Source organism: Diadema setosum, chromosome 17 (genome assembly GCF_964275005.1).
Source record: "Diadema setosum chromosome 17, eeDiaSeto1, whole genome shotgun sequence".
Lineage (NCBI taxonomy): Eukaryota > Metazoa > Echinodermata > Echinoidea > Diadematoida > Diadematidae > Diadema > Diadema setosum.
Genome location: NC_092701.1, coordinates 26,628,366 through 26,647,569, shown reverse-complemented (window position 1 = coordinate 26,647,569; position 19,204 = coordinate 26,628,366). Strand labels below are relative to the sequence as shown.

At 37.7% G+C, this 19,204-nt stretch overlaps 1 protein-coding gene across 1 annotated transcript in view; it reads right to left on the bottom strand.

Moving 5' to 3' along the window:
• Positions 1-4,497: 4,497 nt before the first annotated feature.
• LOC140240755 (serine/threonine-protein phosphatase 2A activator-like) overlaps positions 4,498-19,204 on the bottom strand; it is a 144,801-nt gene continuing 130,094 nt past the window's right edge. The window contains exon 10 of the mRNA XM_072320525.1: positions 4,498-4,901. The gene's annotated coding sequence lies outside the window, so the exon portion shown is untranslated. The remainder of the gene's footprint in view (positions 4,902-19,204) is intronic.

The following is a 19,204-nucleotide window of genomic DNA, read 5'->3' as shown; positions in this document are numbered from 1 at the left end:
AACACAATATTCATTAAAAAAAGATCAAATTCCTCTGGCTCATAAAATGGGCGACTGATAGACGCCTATGGCTACTGGGCAAAATAGGATGGAATTCGCAGAAGACTCCCACGTCTCTGTGCTTGAAGCGGTTTGGAGCTCGATCTAAATGAGTTATATCTGTTGCTATGTTTACATTTTAGTATCCGCAAGTAAACCTGGAATGAGACTGAAAGCAACACACATAATGAATGCAAAAGCGGGTGGTTTAATTTTAGAAGCCTTCACACAAAATATACGCAAGCACATGTATATAGCTTCTATTGTTCAGATTCACAGATAATATGCATATTGTTTATCTACCTAAGATAAGACACATACTCCAGTGCATACTGTCAAATTTTTGCGGAGTCAGTTGCCTACTGTTAGAATATCATTGCGCAATGGGCGGGATTCACACCCGATGACATATACCGTTATAATTGTTCCTATACCTCTTCAGGACAATGCAGCGGAAGTTACACAGGCAGATATCATGTCTGGTAAGGTACAGCCTATTATCTTCAACCATACCACTCTGATACCACATGATAACCCCATGCACCATTCTTTCAGCATTCATCATCACGCACGACTCATATCATTGTTCCCGCGCTATTCTGTTGACACTTCATCGCAAAACAATGGCACACAGGTTTACCTGATTGACGGGCAAATATTTTACGAAATCTGTTTCCTCGATAATCGCTGTTTTCAAAGTCATTGTCTCCTATTATTCTGCCCAACTGAATTCATTTTTTTTTTCTTGTAGCAAAGGAGTAACAAGGCCGTTTGTAATTTGACAGGAATTCGTACAAAAGAGAGAAGAAAAAAAAAGTCAAACTGCAGTGTACAATATTTGGACGATATTTGAGGAAGGAATTCAAATATTCTGATACCGGACCCTTTTTTTGGTGTGTGCTTTCATCGGTGATATTTACAAAAGACATTGGAATCCGCGATTCTGAATGCTCATTTTCAGACGGTTTCTACGAAGGTATCTTTAGGGTGGATCTCCTCACTGTTCTGGTGACTTATTTATGACTAATCTGAAGCTACAGCGAGAACGCAGTCTTGTTTTTTGCCTTTGTTTCGTGACGCACAACACTCGCACGGATAAAGACACTTGAAGTGTCATCCACAGACAACCTTGCAAGATCCTTTGAAAAAAGAACTTGGAGTTTATGCGTTTCTATTATTTTGTGCACCTATTCGTCGTTTTCCTTCTTTGAAGGAAAATGTCCCCTAAGGAACATCTTCATTATGTCACGCAATTCTGCACCGTTGCCTTGATGTTACCTGCAGGAGTTATAACCCTCGTGATTTCCCCCCATTTTAAAACCACCCACACATCTCAAAGACTTTTAAAGGTCAAATCATGTATCGCAAGTGTTTACACTACCAGTAACTATTCGTTTTCCAATCAGTGTTGCGTCCTTCAGACTACAGAACATAATTTTTGTGAGGCAAATGGTGTCTACTAAAAGACAACAAAATGTGCACACACACACACATACACACACATATGCAAAAAATCGACAGTTGATGTAAAACTTATGGTAAAACCCCTCTGAGATCTTATGGATGCTGTGTGACATTACTATACCATGCATCTATCAATGGATGTCGAGTTTACCACTTAAATGTAAACTCTCTCTTTTGCAGTTATAATGTCAGGAATATTTCCCCACCCTTGTTGGGTGATAAAACAATCTGATGAACACTTTGTGAATTGCATACCATGTGATTTCTTTTGCCTTATGAAGAGTGAAGATTGCACAGACCAACTGGTGGGTGCTATGTCAGGCAATCCTGTAGAACTCTGTCAAGCTCTGAGGTTTTCAAGAAGTCCCTTGTACCAGAAGTCTATATATGATTTTTAACACACTGAAAAAGTATTCCACAAGATACTGGCAGATCGAGTCTTACAAATGCTTAACTGTAGTACAGCAACAGCGAAGCAAAATATTTATCAAATTTTCTTTTCTTCTATCTGAATAAATCCAGTGACCTCTCTCTCTCTCTCACACACATATATTCAATAACAAACATCATTGTTTTCTTTTAAAGTTGCAAAAGAAGCATCTCAACAACAAGGTGATGATGTCAGAAAATGATTGACTCAAATGGTAGTTTACTTTTCTACCCATTCACAAGGAATCTTTTGATCGGCAAAATTTCATGTTCCATCCTATAGAGGATGCATAACATAATTTAATTTCTGGTGCATTCCTGAGATAAAGTATGATACTATTTCACTTCCCTTACATCTAGACTGTACAGATCTTCATGTATATCATAAAGAAACTAGGATAAAATGAATGAGACTGCCTGTCCATTAGTTAATCATCAACTACGGCATGCCATCAGCATGAAAAAAAAAAAATAATAAGGCCATTGCAGTCATGTGACCGGACATTAGTTTCTCCTTGTTCATCTATATTAAAACCGTAAAAAAAGTCACTGATTGAAAATTCTTTAAAAAGATGGATATTATATCTTGTCACTGTGATGCCCAATAGATATTTAATATGCAAAATATGTCTTCTCACATCTGCCCTAGATCACAGAATAAAATGTCTCTAACAACAACAACAACAACAACAACAACAACAAAGTCACAATCCTCCGGGAAGAAGGGGGTGGGGGAGGTTGGAAGGGGATTCACAAACTCTGTGGGCAGTATTCTAAAATCCAATGTGTATAGATGATGTGAATTCACACTGAAATGTATCTACTTGTCCATTACAACAACAACAAAAACAGTAATATTAATAACAACAACAAGAATAACAAAGAACAGTTTTTTTTTGTCTTTCTTTATTTACTTGCTGTTGTTCAACCTGACTCTGAGTCACTCAAAGTTTGGTGCTCTAGGCAACTCACCACATAAGTTTCCCAACTACAAATATAGATCTGTGAATACAACTTGACACCTACTCACATTTCTTTTCCTTCTTTTTTTTTTAAAGTGAGTTAAAACCGGCATCATTGTCAAATACTATGGTGGAATACAAAATTAGCACTATTGTGGGTGGGGTGGGTGGAGGAGGGGGCAGGGCAAGCAGCTCGTATCAATCATCCCAGTCACGAAACAACTCTGCCCACTCACCTGGACAGTATTAGCATCCATCCATCAAGAGAGGAAAAAAAATCACCTGTAAAATAGATGCTTCTGAAACGTATTCAAACTCTATATTGAGAAGGATAACCATCATCAGACAAATAAGTGTTTGTGGGAGAATGCATTCGTAAAACTAAACTGAACTTAGAGCCACTGTTTATCAGTTGCAGATGAAAAACAAAACCCAGGTTTAGTGCTTCAAAATAGTTTTAAAAGGTACGTTAGGGATAGAAACAACCAATTTGAATCAGTATAATCAATGTTAAGTATTGTTAAAATCATACAAAATGTGAACAATAGTTTATTCAAAAATTGTTTCTACAATAAACCGTCTACAATTATGGTTTATTACAAAAATCAGTGATATCTCCATATAGCCTACATTTGTGGCTTTATTGCCAGCTTTATATGGTAGGATGTTTTGTGATACAACTGTGATACAACTGAACTATACATATGAACTATACAGATGTGATAATTTGAACAATATTTCATATCACTGTTCCCAATGGCAAAACAGTGGCTTTAATGGACAAGTTCACCTTGATATACTATGGACTGAGAGAATGCAGCATTATTGGAAAAAGACATCAGTGAAATTTTGAGGACATTCAGACAGTCCATTCAAAAGTTATGATTTTTGAAGTTTCAGTACCACCGTCACTGGATGTCAAGACTACTATCGCTTGTGATGTCACATGTGTAACACATGTGTAAAACAATATAAAGAAAATATACAGAAAATTCAACATATTTTCACTTTTCTTGCACAATGAATGAGCACTTGATTTGCCTCTTTCAGAAGGCAGGGTGTACATGAATAAAATTACACTAATGACATATGTTAGTAACAAGTGAAGGGAATTTCACTTTATTCAAAAAATAAAATTTTGTGGAATTATCTATTCATTTCCCCTATATCATTCTACACATGTGACATCATAAACTGTAGTAGTCTTCTCATCCAGCAGTGGAAAGCACACAAACGTGAAAAATTCATAACTTTTGAATGGATTGTCAGATTTCTTCAAACTTTCACTGATGTGTTCAACTGATATTGCCACATTGACTCAATCCACATACATAAGAAGGTGAACATGTCCTTTAATTGATGTAGCTCTGTCTTTTTTTTTTTTTATGACAGTAGCAATCTGTGGGCAATTCTTCAAAGCTCCAAGCCATAGCGGCTGAACCAAGATTACATTTCATCCATTGCTAGTAGTCGTAGCATTCAATAGATCCAAATGTCAACTGATATATACTTCAGCAACATCCTATCCTTACCATGTCTATTTGACCAAAAACCAGTCTTTTGAGGGCATTATCTCTGCATGTATTTCAAGCAGCTTGTGGGGTTTTGGAAGAGGTTGTTCTTATACCGCAAACGTGATTCAGGCAAAATCCTCTAAAATACAACAGACAGTTTCTTTCTATTTACAGAAGATGAAGACACACCAAGCAACTGTGAAAATCTGCCAAAATCCAAGCAAGTACATGTTTCAGGCAAGCTATATTCCCTTTTCTTCTTGCGAAGTTCCTGTAAAATATGCCTGTCTCTTTCTTTTCTCACAAGAGGCAGACACACCAAGCCATTGTGAAGTTTGACGTACTGGAGTATACCAAGCAAAGTGTTTCAGACAAAGCCACCACACCCCTCTTCCCTTATCTGCCCCACCCTCATGATGGTCTGGATGAAATAATCCTGAAGAACTTGATCTTCCTTCCTCATTCCAGTGTAACCATGGTCCTTTTCATGAGCCTGCAGGGGCAAATCATCAAGAAAACATAGAGAGAATAGGAAAAAATTATGCATTTATGCAATTATTCATCACTAATTTGGACCAAAAAATGTTGCACAGCCCTCACATGAATGCATTATCGATTATCTCTTTTGATAAAACGGGGCCCTTCAAGGTCTAGTAGGTATTAATGATGTGGTGTGTGCACATACTGTATGTGTGTGGACATCGAAACAATGTATGTGCTGTATGGGTGCAAGCAATGAGATGCGTGGATATTGAAGCAAAAAGCAAGGGAAAACACCATGAGAGAAATACAAGCCATCCGGATATATTTGCAATGAAGATCTGGTTCTACATTTGTGTCTGTCCATGTTTGTTTGTTTGTTTTCTCTTTCCATCTTACTTTCCCTGTGATTGTTTGGAGGCACGCTCATCTTTTGATTTATAATTTATGTGTATAACTGTAGTCACTGCTGTTCTGCTTTTGTTTCTCTTCAAAAATGATCTGACTAAGGTTTTCTCAAACATGGCAAAGGTTGCTAGGTTACTATGTCGTGAACAACCTCCGTTAGCCTTCAAAAAGCTTATATAGACATGCATTGTGACTCGGGCACTTGCACTTTATGCTACTTTGCAAATGACATAAGGTATTCTCAGTAAATACACACTACTCTTTCTTTTTTCTTTTTCTTTTTTTGTAAGCGATCAGAACGGAAGGATTAATAGCCAGTTCAAGGCTGAGACAACACGCATAAATGCATTTCATTTTTATGTTTTCATGTTTTACTTTCCATGAATATATAGCAATACCAAGGTCGAGATTAAAGATTATGGGGTCAGGAAAGTAATATCAAAATAGTGATGTAGCCACGGAACTACAATACACACATCTTTTACAGTTGGACTGGATCCTAATAAACAATGTGAACTTCTGACAAGGTTATGATAATATTAGTTCAGTTATTTTTAATGTGATTGTTCATCACATGCAAGGAGGCCGCCCAAAAGCAAAAACTTCGTGATTCCTCGATTGGCACCGGCCCAAGCACTGAATAAATTTTGTAAGTCAAGGACGACGAAGGCTTGGAGTTTTGGCACAATACTACATAAGATGTCAATCTGCCATCTAATCTGATGGCCGTGAGAAAAAGAAGCAATCTCTAAAAGTTTTCATTCTATCCTTTTTCATTTCAATTCTTGCTCATCATACTATTGCCAACAACAACAACAACAACAACAACAAAAAAGTTGATGTCATCATACAGGATTATCATGCATACTTTCGATTTGGGGCCACATCCATATATATTTACATGACAGGACTTAATCTTCAGTACCATTGAGTTATTTTCCATTGTTCAGGAAACCACAACAGTAGTGATTCAAAGATGACAGGTACTCTTTTTCAAAAAAGGAAAATTCCCCCATTTTTATCTCCTTTTTTTTCAAGTTTTGGTTTTGTTTTCTTTCTTTCTTTCTTTCTTTCGTTTTTGCTGTAGAATGAGAGTATACTAGCACAAGAAAAAAACTACAGCTCAACGAATATTTGAGCAAATACCGTATAAACACTGAGGACATCTGGCTCTCTTTATTACCAGAATGTGAAACTATACAAGAGTGTTTTCATCCAGGTATCTCTAGATGATCATGATGAGCATAAAGGTCGACTGGAGAAGTCTTTTTTTCTTTCGCAAGCCCCCCCCCCCCCCCATGATCTCCTGGATACTTCCACACCCTCAGTGGCTTGAATCAGTGGTCTCATTGCTGAGGCATTTCAGTCTCACAAGAGGAAATGTTTGTAAAAAGTTTAGAAATAGGTCTCATGCACAGCAATATATTCTCTTTTTTTATATGTAATCATTTCAAAGCAAACCAGAATCGCATCTCTTACAAAATTGATTGTGGTCAATCAAGTTCTGTGTGCATTTTCCACACAGGTATTGCTTGATTCCAGCAGCCTAAAGTCTGAATTGTAAGACACAATTAAGGTTATGGAGCTTAGCTTAACCTTGCACTTCAATTGAGGACGAATCCCAAGTATACTGGGGCAAAGTGTCTATGGGAAATGCGTGTCGTGCAAAATCAGACTGTCCTCAACAGGTTAATTCTACCATGACACCTGCATGATACTGTGAAGCAAGATATTTTTCGAGGGATGAACTTTTCACTAATTGGAGCCTTTTTCGCGAATTGCAACTGGCATTCAATGCAGATAGTGTAGACACAAACTTCTGCATGTAGTTCAATTTCTTGAATCTTGGCTCTCGCGAAATTTATGAAATTAGAATGCATGCAAACATTTCTGGTTTTACAGTACATCAATAGCCTTTGATGTCAGTATAGCAACAGTTGTGTGTTTAATTGAAAAGATATGGGAGTTTGTGACACAACTGTCGTATGAATTGATGTTTGCTGTAAGTGATCGATAAGGACATTCATTTCATTATATCTGACTGGCCTGTAAACTCTACACATAATTAGACATGCATTCAAGCACTGATGCACACTTACAATGCATTCAAGTAGCGATGCACACTTACAAATGCATTCAAGAAATGATGCACTCTTAAAAATGCATTCAAGAAATGTGACAAGGAGGAACATCTCTCTTTTTTTTCTTCAGTCTGAACCCCCCTCAATGTCAGGAATGTGTCATTTCCTTCATTTGCATACAATCCTCTAACAGTCATCATGCAGTCAAGGACAACTGTTGCCAGTGAGGCTGTTTACCTGGAAAATATTTTGGCACTCCTACTCCTCCTTAAAAAAAAACAGAAAGAAAAGAAGATCATATAATTTGATTACGGCATTGCTATTCCCCTTCCAACATCCATCCAAACAGAGAGTGAAATAGATCCCAGAATTCCTGCTATCTCAGTTCATGTAAGTGGCAGTGACATGTCCTTGAATGCGGTAATAATCTAATCCAAAGAAACAATGCATGAAAAGTGAGGAGGGGGAGAGGGGGGGGGGTGGTCCTATTCACACTTGAAACATTAAACTGATCCTGAAAACAGAGTGTGTAGAGTTCATATAGACGCGCCCATGTTTTGGAAGAGATATAGCCTTGTAGCCCATCTCACTATTAACCCTCTCAGCACTAAATAGAAAGGTGTTTTGCTGTTATTTGTAATCATGTAATGATTGTTGTAAATGTTGTAATTGATTTCAATTTGTTCTAATAAAAAAAAAAAAACCCTCTCAGCACTAGCAGTGATTTTTTTGCACTCAATCCCAATAGTATTTTGAGATGGAGGTACCTAGAGGGTTGATGAAAGCTCTTGAGAGTGATTCGACAATCTGAGAAATCAAGTATTGGCACTCTGCCCAGAGGACATGTGATGCTGCGGGTGCTGTTCGTTATTCTGAAGGTTCGTTTATAATCCGAATCATACAAATTCCCTATATCCAGAGGTTCGTTAAAGGTAGGGGATACCTTTTACAGAACTCCCAAAATGCAGCAAAACATTAAATATGAACCTCAGGGACTTGTTTAGGCCACTGCTTAGAAATTTGGAAGTCAACAGTTATCTACAATTTGAATAATGCACAAAACTCAACTACTCAGTAGTTCTGTGTGTCAGCCACACTCAAGCCTTTTTGTTGCAGTCTTCTGTATTTTTTATCTATAAACACAAATCTAAAAGTATAAGAGCTGATGTAATAACATATAGAGTGTGTGGCAAGAATGTATATAGAAATGTTTGTAAGTTTTGATGAACTTTATTCACAAAATATACATGATGGACACACATGCAGTGCATGGGTCTGCAAAGGTAGCCTAGTAATGTACTGGAATTTACGGTGAGCCCCAAAAAAAATTCAATTCAAAATCTAATGGTCAATAGAAATGTACTAAATGTTACCTTCCACTTTCAATACTTTATGGGAGTTTCTAAAATGATACTCTCTTCAACATACCACTGTGTTTACACAACTCTTCATTTAAGGCATGCAAATGGGATTCCCTACCTTTAATCCGAAAATGAAAAAGGGTTCGTTAATCCGAACATTTGTGGCATTATTCCGAAGGTTTGTTATTCCATAGATTCGTTAATCGAAAGTGAAATTCGGATTAACAAACTTTCGGAATAACAAATCTTCGGACTTAAGAGCCTTCGGAATAACGAACCTTCGGAATAACGAACTGTAACCAATACTGCAACAGGAATAATATCTCTTGATCTGATCCTTCTTCTGATACAATCTGTTTCCATCTCACTTGATTTGTGACGAAAATGCTCTCAGTAGGAAAGCAAATGAAAAATTGTTCAATCTATAGAATGTTAAAATGCTACATAGCATGGCCCTCTGGATTAACAAAATGCTCCTATTCTGTGAGTGTGAAAAGGGTTTACGCCAGACAAGATCTACTATCACTAATTGGAAAAAAAAGGACACGTGCCACTACACTTCAATTTGGAGCGACCCCTGTCCAATTCCCAGAATTTTTTATGAGTTGTAGTACGAGGACACAGAATGATGTACCCAGCTGTATGAAGGTTGCCATTAGAGTGACTAATGAAGAGATTTCTATGAAACAGAACCTTAATTGGCTTACATGCACATACACAAGGGAAAAAGTATAAAAGTGCAGAAAGCAAGTATGGAAGAGATAGATGAATTGATGGGTAGATACATGGATAGCAAGGTAGATATATAATATAGATTGATAGATAGATAGATAGATAGATAGATAGATAGATAGATAGATAGATAGATAGATAGATAGATAGATAGATAGATAGACAGATAGACATACAAATACAGCTTGTAGATAGACAAATAGATAGACAGACAAACATAAAATAGATAGATTGATAGATAGATAAACAGAAAGATAGATAGATAGATGAGAGATGGATAGATAATATATTGTCAAACCTCCCTTAGTGGCCACCTATCTATCGTGGCCACCTGCTGTATACAGCCACTAAAAAAAAGAAGAAAAAATCCTCCTTGAAAGAAAAGCTTCTGTCTATGGAAGCCACCAGTCTTTCGTGGCCACTTTTTTTTTTTGGTCTCTCTTGGGTGGCCGAAGGTATGAATTAAAGAATAGTTTGTTCACAGTATAATTCCACTACATTATAGTGTACAGTATTCTCCTCCTCATAATAAAGAACAGCATACTGATATACAATAGACTCCCATTATAATGAAGTCCTCAGGACTAGCACTTTTCTTTCGTTATATCAAAATTTTGTTATACCCGAACTAATAAACAATGAAAATACATTCATTGGATAGCATTGTGGCCTAAATTTTTTACTTCGTTGTAACCAGAATTTCGTTATAACCATGTTCATTATAACGGGAGTGCACTGTAAAACGTTACCCCAGAAGAAGATGATGCTATCTGAGGAGACAGAGGGTCAGCCTGATCGAAGAGGAGCAGAGAAGAAAGGGATGGAGGGATGGACTGCATCATTAAAGATGGAAAAAGAATTGGGGCTGCCTTTACTGGCATGGAGCAAGGTGGAAAGCTTTAACGAGAAGACTCCAAACCCTTAATAGGCGGGATTTGCGGCTTGGTGATGATGATAATGATGAAGGTAAAGATGGTAGCCATGGTCACTCCCACTATAAATAGAGCGTCTGCATCCTGTAACTGGTCATTAGCGTGCTATTACTGAAATACATTCGCCATTACAGCCAGAATTCTCGCTTGAACATTTGGTCCTCTCCTAATGACGTTGGGGTTAGTCATGGTGTTCTATTACCAGAACTAACTGCGTCACACTGTTCTCTACCTTACGCATTATAGACGTGGGAGTGAATTTCTTAAAGATTTACATTTGATGTCTTGAGATATATAATCTGTCGGCAGCAAAAATAATTTCTTGATCTGATAATTACCATCCTCTGCAATTTTATATCCTTTTGTGCAAGAAATAATGGAGGAGGCTTTTATAAACCGTATCTTAAAGTTGTAAAGAGTAGATTGGCACAAGTCATCCATTTCTAGGTCATGTATAAATCTTCAAAGTAAAGAGCAACTTTGTCTTCAAGCAGACTTCAATGACAAGGGTACAGTTCCCTCCCCCCCCCAAAAAAAAAAATAAAATAATATGAATAATAAAATAATAAAATAATACAATAAATGAATAAATAAACCCAACAGTAACCAAATCATGGATGACAGGTTACAACTGTCAGTATGAGCACTATAAGAAATGTCACCACTCTACTACCACTCATCTGTACTGTAAAACGATCCATGTCTTTACACAGGTAGTGTTGTTTGCAATGCTAAAATGCTAAATACCACAGAAAGCCCCTCATAATCATAAGTCAACAGGAGACTATCCACAGGATGAAAATCTGTAAATCGTGGTTTCATCCCACAGTGATGTAGCAGTTAAATTCAAATGCCAATGGCCACTGGTTGCAAACGGTTGGGATTTCGAATTTGCATCCGTAAATGAATGACTCGCATTTCTCATTCTTATGCGCAATAATCTATGAATATAACTCTCAAAGCAATGACTCCAAGAGATGTTACCCTGGGGCTACGCAGCGTGATTTCGCTGAGGAGGAGGAGTATGGTTCAGGATATTCGTCATCCAAATATATACCCATCACAGGATTCAAAAGGTGTGCAGTTAAATAGCATGGAAAACCCTTCTTCCACACATGCATCCACTGCCTTAACCACTTCACCCCCACAGAATGTCAGACTTCTAACATTATTATGTGAATGAATGTTACACTGTTTCACAAAAGATCAAATGAAGACTAGCCACAGCCACTGTTTACTGTATCACAAACATCTGTCCATGAATTACCTGCTACAATGGACAGAACTTTAAACAAAAGTAAGAGGTGCTAAACTAAACTTTACATAGTTGTTTCTAAAGTTTGTAAAGGTTATTTCACACTCGGAGAAAAAAATCTAAATAACTTGATTCTGAGTATGTTCCTAATTCACCACAATGTTGGGCCTAATAATAGGGATCTTATAAGTCACAGCCAGACAAGAGGTCTGAAATTTGTATCAGCAGAAGATACCAAACTGATGTATCATTTTATTCTTTCTGGGAAGTCCATAAGATACAGGAATATACACTGTGTGGACAAAAGAAGCCATCTATAGAAACCATTCTGACTTTCTTTGTATACATGTTTTGTTACCACATCCAGTTCTCAGAAAGAGTGGCAAGTACAGCGAGGGTTGTAGAGAGGCACAATGACCACGTGAAAATGAAAGATAATCATCTCAGAATTTGATGAGATTAAACACGGAAATAATTGCAGTATAACTCACGGAATGCCCTTGAAAGACGGAGAAGATTCACATTAAATCACAAGTGATGACTGATGGCAATGCATTCGAGGATCAAGCAAAGGTCGCAGCATTAAATTTTGAGTTGAATGAAACACACAAGCGTTGGAAAGAAAAACGTGTATGAGAACTCTTGGAAGTTTGCAAGGTCATCTGATGTTGGAAAAGCTATTGACTGTTGCACCAAGAAGTTAACTCCTTTGTTGCATGGGCAGTAGGGCGTTGTTCTGTGCTCTGTTTAAAACCAGCGTTCCGTTTAGTGATCCGTATAGTGTTGGACAATACAAAAAGGACGTCACATTTCCTTTCAATGTGTAACGTGAACTGTTGAATGTTCATGCAAATCACTAACAGAATAGTTTCGTCATAGTCTACTTGCAGATGCGTGGCCATCAAGGGTATGGTTCTTTTTGTAATTGTGTTGACTTTTTTACCTTCTACTTCCTGAAATAAGTTTTTCTTATATTTCTCATTCCATTCAATTCAAACTTTATTTCATTTTTCAAAAGAACATAAACATTTCACTTTCTTTGGTAACATAGAATAAGGTTGCATAATCAAAACAAAGTAAATTGAAAAAAAAAATATAATTGTGGAACCTTGGAGTAACGAAACGTTGTCATGAAAATTTACTGACTAAAGTGATAAAGACGATAAATATTACAATATGCAAAACATCATCCTTTTTTTCTCTCTTTCTTCTTCATGCTCTCCTCCTCCTCCTCTTCTTCTTTATCTCTCATCATCATAATCTCCTTCTTGCCATTGTTGTTCATCTTCTTCTTCTCCTCCAGTCTCTCTTTCCTTCTTCAGGGTCTCCTATCCTTTCTTCTTTTCATATTCTTCTACATAGAACTCTTCTTTCTCTTCCCTTTTTTTCTTGTCTCTTCTTTCCACCACTCCTCCTTTTCCCCTCCTCCTCCTCCTCTTCCTATTTCTCCACTTCATTTGTTTTTTTTTTTAAGCTTCTTTGTCCCCTCCTCTTCCACTTGCACTGAATGCTTTGGCATTTCTTGTATCAGACACAATCTAGAGTTCATGATGTAAAGGCAGAGTATATGCAGCAGGGCTCGACTTTCTCATGGCAAAGGATCACAAGTCATAAATCAAAATTACTCACTCACTCTTTTTCTCTTTGTCTCCCTTCTCCGTGCCTTGAGATGAGAGATGGAGTGGTTTAAACACAATTAAGGTTAGCATAATTGAGGTAAAAGAGAACTTCAAAAGAATCAGTTTCATCTCGTGATTTGTGTTTTCCTACCAGGAAGAAATCACGGTTGGCCTATACCTGGTAGAATGAAGCAATGGGTAGTTAGAAAAGAGAGCGAGAGGTGGAGAAATGACTAATGCAACATCTATCCTATCAATGTACCAACGTGGAGTTGTGGTGATTCTGGTTACCGGGGTGGTTACTGGGTTCAAACAAGTCCCTCTTTTCTACCTCTTCTTTTTTTTTTTTGTCTTCTCAAAAAGTATCACATCTTCCTCGCTGTGTTTGCTCAGTCTTGGGCGGTGGCCCCACCTCACACGCACTAGTGGGGCACAAAGACCTCTTCACTGCAACCTCTGAATCTCTCCCCTTCCATTCCCTGAAAACAATGAGAGGACAATGGAATGGAACCTTGTGAATCAGATGGCAAAAATGTAGCTAGTCTACAAATCCAGACCAGACAGCGTAACGCCTCGATGTGGAGCAGGGGAGCTGATTCACGGTCACAATGATTTTTGTCTATTTCGGAGCACTTGCTACTGAATGAGCAATTGTGACATGTCAGTTATTCCAAATGTGTATGCACTCATTCCAGTGACCCTTTTAATCATTCATGTAGTCTTCTTATCAGTATTCCTACTTCTTTTTCTCCTTTCTTAACTGTGTAGTGAAGATGCACAAAAGTGTTGTAATCCATCCAGTGTAAATCAAACAGAATGTTTTTTAGGGCAAAACTCCTAATTTGGCGAGACACGTTCTCAATGGTAAATGTGTCTGACTGAACAAACACCATTGTTTACAGTTCCTTGTGACGTATAGGCTGAATCTGGAGACAAGAATAGACAAGCACGCTCTTGTAAACACAGAGATTTCTCACCTGACTTGCCATCGACAATTGACGTGGTAGCAGAAGTCTATACATGTCTGGAAAAATTTGTTGGTATGGACTGAATTGCAGCTTCAGATTTCAAGCTGGTATAGGGGAAGAGAATGAGGGCAGTTATGTTTGCTTTCATGAATGGCTTCTATTGTACATTCATTTCCTTAAATGAAACAATGAGTATTCAGGCAAGTTATGTCGCCCGTATAGTGACAGGACTGTGTATAGTTACTCTCTCAATAGAGATGTGTGAATGGCGATCCCTACATACAGAAATCTACCTGAAGATTTCAGTATTGAATGTAGAACACTGGATGATTCTCTCTTAAAAGTCTCTTCCTTTCTAAAGAGAAAGGGAGGAGAATCTTCCCACGGCCACCACCCCCATCCTTTTGTTGAGTGTTAATAAAAGGTATTATGCTTGTCCATCTCCCCTGAAAGTGACTATGAATGCATTTACATTGTATGATGAAAAATGTGTTATAATGATAATGCATTACTTCTTACATGATCTTTGCATTTAGAAGTGACATCCTTCTGAAAAAAAAAGTGTATGAAGTTTAACAAACTGCCCTCCCCCCCCCCCCCCCTCCCCATGGAGAGCTCCAACTGCTAACACAGGTCTGCATTAAGAGACTAATTAATGGCTTGGTGGTAGACAATGGTCCATTGGGAAGAAAGGTCAACCTACTGGAGTAGCCAAGGGGCTTTGTTTGGGTGCACTTGTCAGCTACCTACATGATGCTGTGGGATGGGGGTGGGGGTATTATTCTTGTCCCTTCGGTAGCGGTAGCGGTGGTGGTGGTGGTGACTAGTGGTGGTGATAAAGGGAGGGGAAGAGCTATGATCCCTTTTTCCCTAATGCATGATTGCTCATGCTTTGTTCATCCCCCTTACAGGATTTTTGCACCATTGGTCATTACAGTCGAACAATCCCATTTCCTTCACAAGCGCCTCATCTTTATATCAATACCTCAAAATCTGGTAATGAGTGGAAAATTGCTTGAGATGATTATGAATAATCCTTTTTTGTTTGTTTGTTTTTTGGGTCTGTTTGGTTTGGGTGTATGGCAATTTTTGTCTGCCAATATGGTCCATATTGAATTTATTCACTGCAGAGCCCCAATTAGTATTCATTCTATCATAAAAGGGTTGCAATTAAGCAAACATTAGTTATAATATTTTGTAGTATCTTTGACCCATTATCGGCCTGGTTAAGATTTATGTTACCTTTACTAGTATTCATAAATAAATGCCCTATACAACATGTGTATCAATGTTAATATTAGGCCCTACCCATGTTTGGCTGCAATGTTCAATATGGTCACAGCTCTTGCTCTATAATTTTTTGAAGAACTCTTCGTTTTCAGTCTTTTTTTCTGGCATTGTTTCATCTCCATCCCTTTTTATTTTGCTTGGCAGGAGGCATGATGTATATAGATACAAAAATAGGCTGAGCGGACAATCATATTTTGGTCTGCGACCAGGCTATTTTCAAGTGCTATCGTGTGAAATTGGAAGGTTTGCAGTAGACAGTAATTTGATTTAAAAACCCCACATCCCCACACACTGGAATAGGTAAATTAAGCCAAGGTCTACTGTTTCTATACAGGGTGACCCCTTAAAATAATCAAGTCACTCTCATACCAGCATGCTGTCTGTGAGAAGTAATCTGAAACAAAATAGATCAATGTGCGACAAGGATGCTTTCCTTTGTGTGTTACGTGCTCATCTGCGTATGAACAAAGCGAGAATGATAGCTGTGTTACTAGCTGTTACAGCAAACCCATCGCGTGGCAAATTTGGACCAACGTGCGTAGATTAGATCGACTCTCTGCGTAGGCATAACCACCCCGGTCTGCCGATCAGCCATGCCCTAATCACACAAAGCCAAAGGGCAAGTCAGGAATGCGATTGTGTTCTCTGACAGTTCAGTCCACCACTCATGTATTAGCCTCAGCACTTCATGCATTCACAACAATTCATATAAAAGATGTAGGACCTAGGCCTACATGCTAACAGTGACATATCAATGTTTCCCAGGACTGCTTTTCAGCTGTTTGTTTCATTGTTTTACTCTCTTTGCTGGTTTGTCTACCAGTTTTAGTATAACTATTTCTTTGTCTTAGTATGTCATTATACACACAAGATAAGATCAACAAATTGTCAGTCGTTCCTGAGCAACAAGCCGTACAAATGACTGTGCATCCTGCTGACAATGATATCAGTAGGCTAACAACGGACAAGGATTTTTCTTTGTCTGACCTCCACAAAGTGTAGTCTTTTGTTCCCCTCTTCTTTCTATTCAGTTGAAGAGTGTGCATTACGAGCTATGGCAAAAAAAAATAGGACTAGGAGCAAGACTAGCAGCCCTAGATATTTTTTTTTTTCCAAGCAGCTTTGTCGTGGGGAGTGAGGGAGAGAGGGGAGAGAGACAGAGACAGAGAAAGAGGTGTCTTGTTTACATTCCATTCGGTTGTAATGCTTCCTGCACAGAGACCTTTGTCCAAGGGCAGCTGAAGGTCAGAGGTGTGGCTGGGTTCATGTTATTCTGCTAGTCTAGATTGCTAGTCTTTCCCGTGCAGATCCAAACTGGCTGCCACGTTGACAAAATTATGTATCTGCTGACATCAATGGCTTCATGACTCTATAGGCCTATATCGTACAGCAAGACATTTTCACAGCATAAAATTTTTGTGAACTGGAGCCGACAGCCCTTTTCTCTTAATGAAATTTTTGCGAGTCGCCTTTGGTATTCAATGCATAAAGTGTAGACAAGAACTTTCGTGGGCATTCTAAGTTTGCATATCTTGGTTCTCATGAAATTTGCAAAATTAAAATGCATGCAAACATTTCTGGTTTTACAGTATATTTCTTTTTTTTTAATAATCAATATGTGAGCAAGGGAAAAATGTATGAAAAAGAGAGTGGTAATTACCATGGTCATGTCAATGTATCACAAAATCTTTTCTCAAATGGCATCTGTCGAATCAAAGGATTCTAAGCATTCCTAAAAAACCCAAGACGCTTTTGCACGCTTTAAAGCTTTCACAAATATCGTGAAGAACCAAGATTCACGGAAGTTAAATGCACGTAAAATGTCTTGCCTATTCAATGCATTGAGTGCCAGTGGCAATTCACACAAGTTTCATGCTGCGAAAAAGGCCTTTGGCTCCAATTCACAAAAAGTTTCATGCCGCAAATGTTTCTGGTTTGACAGGATTGCACAAATAGAAGTGCTGGTAGCTCTTGTACCAAGATGATGAAGGTCCTAAAATGACTGTAGGGCTGCCTGATTTCTCTGCTGATTTGGTCTGTTTGCTTTTTTTTTTCTTTTTCTTTTTTAGCTATCTATCATCATTCATCTTCACTTTGTAGTTGATAGTCTTTTCGGCATTTAATTCAAATACTGTAAAAGTGGATATTTGGGCAAATTATTTGTTTTGTAGGGTCCTATTTTCTCTCTCTTCTTTTCTTTAAAACAGAAATAAATGGATATTTTCCTGTGACTAATTTTTTTTTTCGCACCTGGCCTAGTATAATGAGCTGAATTTTGTGTGTTTTCCGCGGAATCAAGACATTACATCATGGTACATAAACCAAGCAAAAACTATTCATGTGTTTTTATTTTTGTGCTATCTTCTGGCTGCACAAAATGTATGAAAATTTACACCCCACAAAAATGTCCACTTTTCCAGAACTTATATTCCAATAAGACAGTTTGATACAAGACTTGATGTTCATTAAGTTGACATTCCTACAGAGATGTTTGCAAAATGCCATTAGGCTACTTGATACTTTTGGGTAACAGTACTTCCTTCATTTGCACTGGGTCACAAAAATATTTGGCTTAATATCGTCCTTCCTTGTTTGTTTTTTTTTTCCCTCAATTTCTTTCAATTCAATATTTACATTTTGTTAATCTTTTGGCACACACAAGATTTTCAGTTATGTCAACCTCTATAAAGTGAAGGAAACTTAATTCCACCATATGTTGCCTCCATGCATATGATGAAAATGAGTCACGCTCTGGTCATTGTTTCGAGGCATGCACAGTTTGGTGATTTTAGAGTGCCCTGCTTGCAGCCAAATTCTGGCTTTTTCTGGCCTTATTTGATCAGTGGCTAATACAATTGACTTTTGCATCGTAATGAAATTGAACTTTAAATAGCAATACAAACAAACAAGCAAAAACCACATGTGATAATTCATGTATGTGTGAACAGGCCTTGAGACCAATTGTCTGTAAGTGCACACAGGTCGTGATCAAGTAATGGAGTTTGGGTTATGGACGACAGCAGTCCCTACAATCAAATTAATCTCCAACATGCTTCAGTTCATATTTTTTTCAGAATGTCCCTCTAAAAGGGCTTTTTGGAGCTAGTTTATAAAAATGTGTGTGGAAGAGGGGATACTGTACATCTGTTCCTTTCACTCCATTTAAGCATGCACTTATGCATGCATACATTTATGTATGTACATATGTATGTATGTATGTATGTATGTATGTATGTATTCATTTATCTATTTATGTATTTATGTATTCATTTATTTATTCATTCATTTATTTACTTACTTACTTACTTATCTATTTATTCATGTATTTCGGTATTTTTCACACAGGGTAACCTCATCAGTGGTTTATACAGTGTTATTCTGTCTGATCTCACGCATAAGGAAGTAAAACAGGGAAAAAAGGGTCTTGTTCGCAGAGACCAAATGAACTTGATGGCCCGAATTCACAAAGGTGGTACAAATGAAACCATGGTTTAAACCATGGAGCGCCTAGTGTCGCATGGAATATATTGTTACGAAATCAGTCATTTCGTCGATAAAATGATTATTTTGTAACAAAATGACAACATTTTGTAACTAAATGACAACATTTTGTAACTAAATGGGCATTTCGTCCACGAAATGATAATTTCGTTGACGAAACGGTCATTTT